A 14,059-nucleotide genomic window follows, 5' to 3' on the forward strand; every position below is an offset into this window, starting at 1 on the left:
CACCACTGGAGCAGGTGATTTACAACTGCATCAGTTAAGCCACCGCCACTTTTCTGACAAGCCCAGAACTTCCTCCTCCCAGGCTGACAGGATGAATTGCCTTCATTTCGTTGCAACTCAAAGGACCGAAGCCTATTCTGCAGCCAAAGCTGTGCCTGCAGTTCTTAAAGACAAACCCGAGCTGGCTCCTCCGGGCAGCTGGCACGGGATGCGCCCCCCTCCCTGGCTCCCTCTCCTCCTGCTGCAGCGACAGCTCCGTCCCCAGGAGAGAGAAGTGCAGTTGTTCTGGTGCCCCGGGATTTCCACACCTCGACTCTTCACCTACCAGTGCCCGGGGAAAAAATCCCCTTTGGAAACTTATTGGCAACAGCTGCCCCCAATCCAATTTGTGGGCGTGTGAGCATTGTGTGTGTACACAGCAGAAATGCCTGTGTATTATCCAGCTATCTCCCTAATCCCCTTCCTACCAAATTCTGTGGCTATAGTGTAACGGGGTATTAAAGCGACTTGGCTGGATCATCAGCGCGGGCGGCGTGCAACACCTCCCTTTCTAGGGGTGCAATCGCCTGCCATTTCTGATAATGCACCAGGCTCTGCAGAACATCAAGGGACAGAGAGGCAATAAATTATCCTCTCCATCCTTCCTTCCAAGAGATAAATGACTTGGCAAGTTGAGTGATAAAGAACCACTATAATATGTCATTAAGCCGCAACTAATACTGGTGGAGAACGGATAAGGGCCTGCTGATTAGAAATACTATCAAGTAGGAATGCTATCAAGGAAAATCTAAGATGTGGCATTAAAGCATGCATTGAAAACGGAATTTGTGCTTCTTAGGGAAATCCCTAGCTCTATTTCCAGTCACCATCTCTTCATGTTTTACCTGGCACTTGCACTTTCTACCGTAAAAATTCCTTTCTCTGTCAAGGATTTCACGTAACAACCAACCACCACCTGACAATGGAACAGAGAGCCTCCGAGTTCTCTTTGGCAAAGCAAAGCTCATCCCAGTCTTCCTTCCGAAAGAAATGCCCACCTGACCTGAGAACACCACCACACCTCGCTCCTCACATGAGGCCCCCAGCTGAAGCCACACCATTCCTGCGTTTACACCTCCAACACCCTTCAGACAAATTCCCGGTGCTCAACATCTTACCCCGAAGCTTCTCACCGACCACGGCCGTAACTCGATTCATTTGCTTTCCAAGAATACGATGGGATTCAGTAACACAGCAGAAAATTATTGCCTGCTCCAGGAGCATACAGAAGGCAGCGCTCGGCTCCGAGAACCCAGCTTGGGTCGCACACGCCTTGACATCCGAACTCAGCTGCCCAACAGGAGTTACTCACACTTATCCAGCACACGCTCCTGCATGTTACCTTCTGGGCCTGGTCAAAGCTAACATCTGCAATACCAAGAGCCCACCTCTATGAGTGAAACAGGTGCAGGAGCTTTTACAGCCCATTCGAGTCCTGGCCTCTCCCCAGAGATGCCCACAGCGGGGGTTGAACGCTGGTTCTGGTATTTGCGATGGAAAAATCCAGTTGTTGAAGGAGCTGGGCCTGCCATCCCTGAAGCAGGAAACAGGATTCGTATCGTGCAGCACTCATCTCTGACGACTTGTGAGCTGGAGAGGGAAGTTTCTCTGCCCCTTCACCTTTTACTAGTTCCACCAGTTTCTGCAGAAGAGAAGTATGAGGAAGACGAGCAGCAGCCCAGCTCCAACCTCTCCTGTCTTCTGATCCCACGCGGTGCCTGCCTGTGTCGGTACACGACGGGCCAACCAGGCAGACACCGTGCCAGCTTTCTGGGCTCGTGCTGTTCCCAGCACAGCAAAATCTCACCCCCGTTGACAGCTGGGGCCTTTATCAGAGGAGTTTGTGTGTCACTGATGGATCTCAGCTGTGCTTACCCAGGTAGATCATTCACTCTTTTAGGATCTACATCAGCACTAACGTGCCTTTGGCTGCTACGGGCTGTAAGAGTGCCTCGATCCGATTCAGATTCGGGGCATTATATTGAAGTGCGATATAGGATCCTAGTCTGTACATTGTACATACGGAGATGAATCACTTACACATCCTAAGCCACTGCAGAAGGTTTGGTTTGCCCTCCAAGAGCCGAGTTTCCATTCTTCTAAAGGCCGCTGGGATGGCAGGACTGGGCATTCTCCTCCTGGCCTACAAGGAAACACCTCCAGGGCAGGAGCCCTTTCCCTGATGACCGGCCAACGCCCGCAGCCAGCTGCAAAATGCCTACTTCAGGAGCTCTGCATGGAAAGGAAAGATTGTGAGAGGGAGAGCAGCTCCAAAGGGAGCTACAGAAAGGACGGATGTGTGCTGGGAAGCATCAGAAGGCTCGAGACCACGTTCCTGTGGCAAATGCTATTTTGAAGGTGTCACATCGAGATGGGAATTGATGCAGGTATTAAACACAGCTATTTTATAAACCTCAATCCTGTAAATTAAATGAAAACTTGAGGCCAGAACACAGAACTGGAGGCAGGATTGGGCCAAAGGACATTCTTTTTCATAAGGACTGCCCTCTGAGAAGGCAGCTGTGTCACGAAGCCCCCCGTGAGACAGCTAACGCAGACCAAGAGCAGCAGTGACAGGTTATTTTTTGCTGGAAGTAATCTCATCACCGAGCTCTGACACGGGTTTGAAAATCCATTCAGATCCCAGAAGCTCCACTGCAAAACAATTCGACCTGCGGGAAGAAACTCATCCCCTGTATGTAGAGCTCACCTGGGACGCTGTGCAGAGCTTGCTCTGGTTTGTTGTGCTGAAAGGGTGCAGGGGGAGATGCCAAGTTTCAAGCACTGCCCAAACCGAAGCAAGGGCATCATTTCTTGCTGACTGCTTCGCAGTTAAACGGCTTTAACCGGGTGAGTCCCTCGAGTTGAGGGCTATCGACTTCCTGCAGCAACACCACAGGAGCCCAACGTGAGCATGATTCAGGCTCTCCTTTTGCCTGAGCGTGAGGCACGGACATTACAGCAGAAATGCAGCTCAGCAGGCTGCAGGATGCTGGGTACCAGAAACTCCGCTCGCTGCAGTCTCAGGCAAAGCATGGGAAGGGAGAGCGCAGAGGGACAGCCTCTAAGATGCGGTTGCAGCACCCACAGCTGGCCTAAATTTCACTCCCCACCAGCAAACAGCTCCTTTCTCACAGCTGCCTGCTGCTAGCAAGTGCTTCCACCCGCCCCAGAGCAGCAAAGGGGCATGCAATATTAATAGCATCCATGAGAAAATTATGAGCCCACATCAAAGCGCTGGAAGTTGTTTTTATGACGTTCGGTTTTAAATCTAAGTGCAAAGGGAAAGGTATTGCACTCGGCTGTGCGTGTTTAGAGGACTTCTTTTACGCTGTGATTCTGCAGTTTGCAAACACAGGCGGGTCCAGGACGACCCTTTAAGGACCGGGGAAAGCTGCTTTCAGCTGGAACTCAGCAAATCACAAGTTGCACTAAGAAACCAAAATCAGTGCTGCTCTGAAACGCAGCCTGTTAGCAACACCCAAGCTATCATAGCTGATGGCTGGGAAGTTGTGCTGGGAACGGGTTTTACCTACAGCACGGTCAGTCCTTGCAAGCCGGGCCCAACAATTCTGCCAGAATTAAGCAGAAACCAGCCAAGAATTAAGCAGGAAGCAGCACGAGCTCACTCGCTGGGGTCTTTCTAATAACAGGCAGTGACAGAAGAACGCAGTGAATTAATCTCGTTTGGAAATTTCCCCTCCTCCATTAAAACGTTCAGACTCTGGGCAAAACTCTACAGAGCCTGGCTCACCAACAGAGGCAGCGCAGCTGAAACGTGGACAAAGCTGGTGTCAGCGATGCACTCTGTGGGAAGACTCGTGGATTTTGGGACACAATAAGCTGGGGATGACTGTAAGGCACAAAATGTTACTGGAAGGATACGGCTGCTGCTACTGGTGTCTCCAGTGCCTGGAGCAGGGACTGCTCGGGCACTGCTGAGTCTCCGCGTAGGGCACGGCCCCATCCAGGCTCTTCTGCCTGCTCTACAAACCAGACACACGTTTGTTTTGATGGCCGTAAAGGCACGTGAGTGCAGAACCATGCCCACAGAAACACGCCCTGCACGGTGTCTGCCATAGTCCTGTCCTGCTGACAGCTACAGGAGCCCCCCTCCAGCTTTAGGACACATGCTCTACCACGGCAATGCTCCGAGCTGCCAAAAAGTATTGCACTGCAGCAACCACCCATCAAGGCTTCACGATTCCAGATGCGTTCCTGTGACAGCTCCCTCGCTGTAGCATCCACCCATGGTGAGGGCCTGGCATCTTTTTATGCAGTTTGCGGAGCCCCTATAACCTGATCGCTCAACTTCCTTGTTCGTCCTTATCTTCAAGAGACCTCGGAGCTGCACAGCAACTCAGGGGCTATTTCCTTGGAGCAGGTGAAAGATGTTACCAGCCACTACGACGTCTGCTCTGCCTTCTCTGCTCAGGCACCCGCTTTCCTTCTGACCCGAGCCCTGTCCTCTACCTGCTGGCCGGGCAGGCAGACGGGAGCAGGGCCAGTCCCGCCTCACGCACGCGCAGCCTCCCCGCCTTGGCTGGCGCTCAGGGCAGACAGTTTGAAATTACATCACTGGCATCTCGATGGGGTTGAGGTGGCAGCACCTCGGGTTACACGGCCCCACAGGGCTGGGACGGACCCGCCGGGTGGCCGAGCACAGCCCCTGCCGCCCAGGCAGCCGCGCCACCTCACCCTAAATGAAGCGAAGAGTTAGGAAGCAGAGCTCCTCGGGCACACCTCGGGCTGGCCACAGATGCTACCCTGTGGTGTAAACTGACCCCGGAAAAAGCACACGGACACGTCCACGACAAATTAGAAGCTGCAGGAAGCAGGGAGGCACCTCAGTCCCACGGGTCGGGCAGCAGGGCCGGGGCCTGCCGCCAGCTCCCTGCTGCCCCGTCCCAGCCCCAGCGGCACGGCTCCACCTCGCAGCTCCCTCTGGGCTGACACCGGGATAATGACACGGTCCTTCCTTTGCAGATGGCTTTTAGCTCGACAGACAAAAAGAAGGATGCAAAAACTTACTATTTTTATCCACTCAATCTCCTCGGCAGGTTTTTAAAGCCCGTTTAGAAGCCCTCCTTTGCAATTCAGCCGGCGGATAATTTGCTACCTGCATCTCTGTAAAGTTTAACCTGTCAGAGCCTGGCAGAGGTGTAATTTCATCCCCAGGCTCTTCTGACTTGAGACTCGGGAGCTTCGCTTTGTGGATAAAGTATCAAAGCAATAGCTCTGCGAGACAACAGCCCTTCGCATCTCACAACCCATGCATTATTCTCTCTAAACATAGTTTAACAGGCCAGAATCGGAACTTGTGCTCTCCCCTCATTTCTCCTCCCCCCATGCACACTTGAAGAGAGAACAAACACAGATAAGAGTAGGAGATGGAGACACAGACAGAGAGGATGGTTTATCCCACAGGCAGAGGATTACTGCATCATGATGCAATGACCTTGTTCAGGAAAGAAAAAGGTTACCTACATGTAGAAATACCGGCTCCATTCCAGAGCAGGGCCAAACAATGTCCACTTAAAGGTATGCTGAAGAAAACAGAAAACACTTGGCCAGCGAACTGGAGAGAAAAAGCCAACTTCAGCCCAGCTGGTCTGGATATAACCTCTGTCCAGCTACACGCAGAGCGCTGACCCAAACACGCAGCAGTGCTGCTGTGCAGGTGAGCAGGCAGGGGAAGGAGATGCCCTTCTGCTTTCTGCAGGTTTCCATCTCTAAACACCCAGGAGCTCCCCTCTGCTCCCTACAAAGGTGCAGGCAAAACCAGACATTTTTGTGTTTCATTTCTGGTGCAAAATGCTGCGGAGACAACCTGAGAGTTTGCCCCAGGACTTTCCATCTGCACGCTCTGGGAATGTTTTCTTCCCCCATAGACGGGCTGGGGGGAGGAAGGCCACATGCTGCCCACACGAGGCAATCTCATGGAAGAATACCTTGAGGCCAGGCTTGTTTTTCCTCTGTTTGGACAGCATTTAGCACAGCAAAGCCCCGGCCATGAATAAAACGCCAAGGCTGACTAGTCACATGTATGACTACAGGATCCCCAAAGTAACTTTTTTATAATGTATTTTCAAATGCTACATGAAAATAATACGTGTGGTCTTTACAAAGCATTGTGCAGAACACCAATGTCTCACTGCTGGGCATTTATCCCTCACTGTTGTTCTCCTGCTAAGGTGAAGCGTATGTTATTAAAGTCAATATTTACCAACAGATACCGGAGTCGTGTAAGTAATACAGTCCTTCCATGTAAAGCTATGCTTCCAACAGGAAATAAAAGGCATTTGGCAAGTCTTAGACTGCCAAGGGCAACTGCTACATGTCCTGTTTCCAGGACAAGAAAGCCCTCCAGTTACCCCAGATCTTTCCAGCGGTGAATGCTGAGCTTGTCTGGTAAGTTTTCCGAGCCCACTGGAAATCCTACAGCAGACACAGAAAGCTCTGAGCCTGAATTGGCACCAGATGCTTTAGAAAACAAGTGAATTTCGTTTTGCTACAGAAGTAGGAGAAGGCCAAAATGCTTTATTTGTCAGGACAGGAACAGTCACTCCTCTGAGAACACGAATGTTCTGCTGAAGTTATTACAAAACGAGCCTCTTCCATGGAAATCCTGTGCCGAGCGCCAGCTTAGAGTGCCCTCTATGCCTGTATGCAACAAGAAATGTATTTTCTACAGCTGATAACAGCAATGACAGCCTTAAGACTCGAGCACGAGCACAATCTGCAGCAAATCCCAGCCTTTCAGGGAGAAGCCTACAATGGCTCCCCAGTAGCTCAAAGGCTCCGTACAAAGGCCAACTCCGTATCAAGCAGCTACTGCAGTGTTTCCCCTCAATCAACCCAGGAAAAGTGCATTAGCCATAGATCAAAACTGCATTGCAGCTAAAGCTGCCAATTACTTATGGCAAAACGGGAGGCTGATTCATTTGACTGTATGTGGGCCTTGGCTGGAGTTTTCCCAAAATGCTACAAGAGAAGAGACAAACCTCAGTGAGCCTCCCCCTCATTCCCACCCCTTCCGCCCCCCCAAATCACAGCCACTGTGCTCGCACACATCGACATTTCCTGGAGGCTTCTCTCTCCAAACTACTCCTCTTCTAAATACAGACCAAACGCGCAGCGACTCAAAACACATTTGCATATGAGATGTATGCACGCAGGGACACCTCTCCCAGACACGTACAAGGGAAAGACCAAATTTCTGCTGCTCACAAGCACGAGCACCTCCCAGTCCCTTGCGTTTAACGCCGGGCAGGTGCCGAGGAGCAGTGCCGCAGGCCTCTCCTTCAGGCACAACCTCAGGGCGGCGGGCTCCGCTGGCGCTGCGAGATGGAAATGCCAGGGCTCTGCGTTGGAAAAGGCCAGGAACTCCACCCCAAGCTGTCTGCGTGCAGTGGTGTGGACCCACAGTTATTTCAGCGCCCACAGGCCTCGGTCTGCAAGCTCCGCGTCGTGCCAACGCGCTGTTCCCCTCAGTTGGGTCAGGACACAAAACCCGAGTCACCCGAGTCACTTCTGCTGCTCACCGGTACCTTTATTTGCTCTGCCAGCTCCCTGCTGACGGCTGTGGCCATCTGACTTCACCCCTGGTGTTGCAGCCACCGTGGGGAGCCGTGGACCACCAGCGGCAGGGCCTGTCCTCAGCAGCACACCTGAGGCAGCCCCGTGAGCAGCCAGCCCCTGCCGAGCACACCGGTGCTGTTATCCCAGAGCTGAATAGCCCTTCAATGGAAACCTTTAAAACATCTTTTACTAAAAACTTGCTTTGGGATCCTCTCTCTGCAAGCGCAGGGAAAGCCTGAGGCACGCACCCGCTGCGCGCTGCCCTCTGGCACCACCGCTTGGAGCACAGCGAGTGCACGGGGAGGGAGCGTGGCCAGCTCCGACCACCCCTTCTGCAGCAAAGGAACCAGCACTCGGGGCATGGGCAGCTCCACAGAGCTCCCCGTAGGGTCTCCCCAGCCCTGCAGGGCAGATCTGAGCATACGTGCAAGGAGTTTCCTGCCTGATGAACCCACCAACCGAAGCCATGAGTCTAATGCGAGCTTATATGCCAAAGGCTACCAGAATATGCAAGGACATCATTTTTCCCTCTCCTTGCCCCAAATTAAGTCTTACTGCGTGTTGACTTTGGGATTACGTTCACTAGATACTTCTGCCCAGGACACGCAGGTGGCTGTAACTCACTAAGTCCTGCCCTGGCTCACAAGGACGTTCAGAAGCGCTCCAACAGCCGCGTTCCTCACGGGGAGAGCGCCCCGCACGCTGACTGAAAACAACACCAACAGCATGAAACAACAAAAACACTCGAGGAACAGGTAACTAACCTCTAGCATCACTATGGGACTAAAGAGAGAAATACCACACCGAAACTTGGAACGGGAAACCACCTCAGCCCCCAGCTCCTACTGCTCCCCCTCACCATGGGAAGGAGCCCGGCACCGACCCCGGCCACCCGCAGCGCTCTGCGCACCGGAGGAGAGGATGGGGCACGCTGCGAGGAGCGAGCTGCTCAAAAGCTGCTGCCAGCATTATGGATCGTGGTTGCAGGAAGGAAGTGATCCCTAATGAGACGCTTTGGAGACATTTGTCATTGGTGTCACAGATGAGGGAGACCCTGCGTTCCCGTAGTGCAGGCAGGAGGGAGACTGACAGAGCACGGAAGAGCACAGGGCGGTGTGGGGCAGAAACAAAAGGAGACTCTTCCCTCAGGTTGCTACTCCAGAGACTTTCAAATTGTAGCCCACCTCATTTTTTCACACACGCTACAAAATGCAAGCCAGGTGCCTTCTTAGCAATAAGCTAAACAGGAAGCAAATTGTGGCTGCTGTAGTCTTTTTTTCTTGCTAGAAATCTCACCTCTTCCCAACTTGAGTTCCCAGACCCTCTGCAACGAAAAGGGGAGAGCAACAGCACAGCATGGCTAACAGAGACCATATCTGGAGGAAATAAATAACCGGGATGCCAACCTGAGCTGGCTAGGCTGACTAAAAAGATCAAACGAGGGTGTAAGCAGCTCTTTTCTGGAGCAGGCAGGCATCGTTTCAGTTGTTGAAATATTCATGCCCCAACAGGAGCTGTGGTATCGGTGTCTGTCCCTGATACAAACAAACCTGAGCTCAAAGCATGACAATCTGTGTTGAGCAGAGCGGAATCACAATTAAAGGCACTTTCCAAGCCTCCATTTCTGCAAGCACACATTTGACAGCTTTTCTGGTGACACTACAAGTGCATCCCAAATCCAAGTCCGTAATCTCTTGCCCGTGATGGTAGGAGACATCAAAACCAACGTTAGCAAGTGCCCAGGATTTCAGCTGTGCGACTTCCATTGCTCCCTCCCAGGCTCACCACACACCAGCAGCCCCACGTGGCATCTGGGGAGGGGCTGGGCGCACCTGATAAACACGAGCTGGCATCTGGGCACTGCAGGACGAAGCAAAATCCTCTGCAGGGAAGCGCTGGGAAATGGCTCATCTAGAGGATTTTCTCCCTCACAGGAGGGAATAGAGGAGGCGGAGGCAGAGCAAGGAAAACACGAGGCCTTTCACACCCCTCGAGAGAAGTACTTTGCAGTGCCCTTCCCAACTAAAGCGTAGGCACCAATTTCTGTGGTGTTGAAATGGTGGATTCATCACAGGGCATCCATGGCAGCACAGAAGGGATGCTGAGATGCAGTGCCTCACAGGAGGGCAAACCGCACGTGCAGCGAGCTGATCAATGCACGCCTATCACCAGCACACGCACGTGGTATCCCTTGCTGAAGTCGAGGGCTTTGCTTCCCTGTCTCTGAGAAAGCACATTTTTGCTCTTGGGATTACAAAGAAGCTCTTCAACTTCCTCCCCAAAACGTCCTGAACACAGTGGGGAAGATATCACGGGATCCAAATTGTCTTCATTTGCTTCTGCTGGCGAGGAAAACGCACACAAGACCGGGGCAGAGGAGGTGTATCCAACCTCAGCTTTGCCATTTCCCCTCATCCCAAACCTCTGGCAGGGCTACAGGGCAGTGTCCTGCACCAGCTCTGCCACGCGGAGAACTCCGGGGCAGAGCAGCACTTCGCTCTGGATCCGGCAAGAATCAGTTGTGTCTGTCAACACGTCACTAGGTAGACAACTGACGATAAAAAACATCAGGAAATGAGATAATTGAACATATAACAATGCCATCTGACCCTTGCAGGCACAGCTCTGCTAGCTGGGGACGTGAGAGCTCCCCACCGAGACCCCGGCTGGTGGGACTGACCACACGGACACTTTGCAGCCCCCCCATGGCACGGGGAACCACCTGGCACGTCCCACGCTGCCACCTTGCAGCCCGTTCCCCGCCTCAGGACAACCCCAAGGCCAGGGGTTGTGCCAGAGCGAACTTTCCCTGCCCGAGGCACCGTGCCACCTGGGGGTGCCTTTGCTGCCCCCAGCAGAGCACACCCCACTGTGCTGTCAGCTGCACGCAGCCGCAGCTGCTGACGTTCACCCTGCCATTGATCGCACCTGGAAAAGATCTCCAAAACCCAAAGCACTGAGACAAAGCACTAACGAGCCACAGACACATCCATCCTTATGTTGCTCGTATTTTTTCCAACACACAATTAGCCCCAGGAGCAGGAGGCACACCAATGACAGCGGGTCTGAGACAAGCATCTCCACCTGCCCAGGCCCGAGGATGCCCGCTGTGTAGCACAGCAAGGAGCAGAAATTAGTGCTCAAAGCAGGTAGGCACAGACCGAAAGCCTTGTTAACGTCCCAAAGTCACAGGGAGCCCACTCAGAGCAGGACTGGAAGGCAAATCTGGCAACACGTCCCCCACAGGGAGCTCTGTGCAGCTGTAGCTGAAACAAAGGAGCCGAAGGCAGCTCTGAGAGGCCTCCAGCTTCCAGGAGGAGTTTGACCCCAGCTCACCATCAGCTCCAGGAACACTTGGATCCAGGGTCACCACTGAACCACTGAAGGAAAAAGAGGAAGCTTCTAGGCAGAGGAAACAGCACCTGCAACGGGACCACCACCAAGCAGGCAGGCCAGGAACCAGCTGGGGTGGGCAGCACCCTACAGGGCCGAACCGCTCTCACCTGTGCCTCGCCAAGAAATACTGGGGGTAGAGGAAGATGACCTCACGCCAAGTTTTTTCTAGGCTGTGCAAGATGAAGTCCTCCACTACAGCCAACAGCAGAACACTCACCAGCCTCAGCGGGACCGGGATTTCACCCAGCCTCACGGGGCTTGCTGGTGCCGAGGGCACGAAGCCCGTGCCAGCCACACCACGAGGCCGTGCTGCGGCCCCGAGGGGAGCGCGGTGCCCGGGACAGCCGGAGCAGCTCGCCCCGGGCAATGCCTCCCACAGCTGCGTCCTGGGCTGTTGCTGCGAGCGGTGGCCTACGAGCCGGGAAACTTAATCCTGTAACGGGAGCTCAGGGCTCGCAGCAGCTCCTCAGACTCACTTGGAGTTATCCGGAGCCACTTGGGGAAGAGGCGCCGTGCGCACGGGTCGGGGTGCAGAGCCACAGCCGTGCAGCCAGCACCCACCGCACCTCCTCTGCCTGGTCCTGTGCCCGGGGAGGCCGCGAGCATCCCATCCCATCCCATCCCATCCCATGGCCTTGTGGCAGGCTCCGTGCACAGCCCATGTCCCGGCTCGCTGGGCTCCAGCAGCCGTAACCCCATCCCGCAGCCACCCCAAATTCCTGCTCGTGGCTCCCCACCGGGCACCCGCTGCCCAAACCCCCTGGAGGCTCCCCCACCGCCAGGCTGGGGCCGAGCTGCTGGGAGGCCTCCGCTGCCCGCTGCACTCCTTCGCGGCCCCTGAGGGGCTGCCCCCGGCCCCCTCGGCCCCGGGAGAAGGTGGGGGGTGGGCACGGGGGTGGGGGAGGAGGAGGAGGAGCAGGGGGGGCTCTGGCCCCGTCCTGCCGGGCCGCAGCCTGTCCCCGGGCCGGGCGGGGAGCCCCCAGCCCCAGCCCAGCCCCAGCCGGGGGGGGGCACAGCCGGGAGGCCTCCAGCGGAGGCAGCTGGGGGCCGCGATCGCTCCGCAGCCTCCTCCCAGGGCGAGCGCAGCGGATAAAAAAAAATAAATAAAAATCATCATCATCATAATAAAAAAGGGGAAAATAATAATAATAATAATAATAATAAATCAATGATTTCAGCACAGCCCCCGCCCCAGCACAGGTGTCACCGGCCCGGCCCGCCCCGCGGGGTGCCGCCGTTACCTGCTGCCACCGCCGTCATGCTGCTGGCGCTGCTGGCACTGCTGGTACTGGCGATACTGGTGATACTGGTGGTACTGGTGGCACTGGTGCTGGTGCCGCTGCCCCCGCTCCTCCCGGCCCGGCCCGGCCCCGCCGCCCCCTCCCCTCCCCTCCCGCCGCAGCCCATCTGCCGCGCGCCCGGCCCGGCCCCGCGCGCCGCCGCCGCCCGCCGGCCGCCAATCGCCGCCCCCCCAGCCCCTGGCGTCACCCGCCGCCCGCCGCGCCCATTGGCTGCCCCCGCGCGGCTGCGGCGGGCCCGCGGCGGCGCGGGGGGCGCGAGCTGGCGGGGCGGGGCGGGGCGGGGAGCGGCCGGGGGGGGGCACTGGGGGCGCCCCGGCCCCGGAGCGCTGCGCCCCGCGGGCACAGGGAGCGAGCGGCAGCGCTGCGGGGAGCGGGGCGAGCACCCAGCGGGGCCGCCTGCGAGTGAGAGAGCAGGGGAGGCATCGAGCAGCCGGCACCCACCGCGGGACAGCCGCACCGCGGTGCTGAGCGGGGCTCAGCGCGGGGCCCGGGGGCCTCCCGCACGCAGCAGCAGCCCCGGAGCTGGTCCTGCAGCAGGGCCGAGCCCAGCTCCCAGCTCCCAGCTCCCAGCTCCCGGCTCTGCAGCCGAGGCTCCCGAGTATCCCGCAGCGGGGCCGGGGAGGGCGGCTGGCAGCCCACCCTTAAATTTGGGGGCCTGCTGTGCCCGTGCTGGCTTCCCAGCCGCTGGCTGCGGGTGAGCAGCTGCAGGGAGCCGGGGCTGGTTCCTCGCCTGAGGTTCAGACCTCTCCCAGCGGCTCCGAAGGCGCCCGGTTGTCGTGACAACCTGGCTGGTGGCAGCTCCTGCTAACAGCTCCTGATAGCCACCTAACGAGGCTGTCACGGAAAGGAGCCCCTCCGCCGGAGGGCTGCAGGGAGCGTGAAGGCTTCCGAGGGAGCAGGAGAGGTGAGGGGACCAGAGGGGACCGTCTGGCGATGCCAGAACAGCCCCGCTTGGCAAGGAGCTGGGCGAGTCGGGAACCACCGGGCGGCACGGAGCGATGGCAGCAGGCCCGGCCGCCTCCAGCACCCAGGGGTCCCCAGCTGCTCGGCCGCGGGGCCTGGTGCCTGCCAGAGCCCGGCAGGGATGGAGCAGCGGCACCACAGCGGGCCCCGAGCAGTGAAGGTGCCTGGGGTGGCGACGCAGCCTGGGGCAGGGGGCACGGGGTCCAGCCACGCGCCATCTCCTCGCCCCAGGGAACTTGTTGTCCTCGTTAAATATCCTTCCCCTTGTCCTGCTTGTGGTTTTCACCCCATTCCCAGTGAACTCACAGGGCACCTACCACCGGCTGCAGTCGCCGTGCGCTGGGGCTGCCCGAAACCTTCGTGGATGGTGGCCGCAGCGCGGGGAAGCTCGGCTGCCAGACTGCAGACCCAGCGACCAACCCCCAGAGGCCAATGCCCGCTCTCACTTTGAGGAATCACTTGTGAAAAAGGCTTTCCTGTAAAAGGATGAAGAGGAGATGGGAAATACCTCTGTGGATAACTATTAATCGTACCGCCGTTATCTGTAGATAACTATCAGTCTTACAGCAAACAATTGACAGAATGTTTCCTTTATGTCATCTTCGTCTGTTTTAAAAATATGTACTGTAAACATTTGCTGAAGTCAGGGTAAGAGTTTATTAATAAAGCCTTCATATTAAGAGCAGCTGTGCTTTTAGTTTATATTTTTACCTCAAATCATATTTTTCCTACTCAAAATTAATGCTTCAGCTGTGGATTTCACTGAGATGCAATAAGAA

At 55.9% G+C, this 14,059-nt stretch overlaps 1 protein-coding gene across 2 annotated transcripts in view; it reads right to left on the reverse strand.

Annotated features, from left to right (window-relative positions):
• PAK3 (p21 (RAC1) activated kinase 3) overlaps positions 1-14,059 on the reverse strand; it is an 87,944-nt gene that overhangs the window by 51,528 nt on the left and 22,357 nt on the right. The window contains exon 1 of one of the 2 annotated variants that reach the window (XM_082770991.1): positions 12,258-12,380. The exons of the other annotated variant lie outside the window; for it this stretch is intronic. The gene's annotated coding sequence lies outside the window, so the exon portion shown is untranslated. Of the gene's footprint in view, positions 1-12,257; positions 12,381-14,059 lie in introns of those variants that run through there. 2 annotated transcript variants of the gene reach the window in all.

The sequence above is a fragment of the Aythya marila genome (assembly GCF_965140915.1).
Source record: "Aythya marila genome assembly, chromosome: 13".
Classification (NCBI taxonomy): Eukaryota; Metazoa; Chordata; class Aves; order Anseriformes; family Anatidae; genus Aythya; species Aythya marila.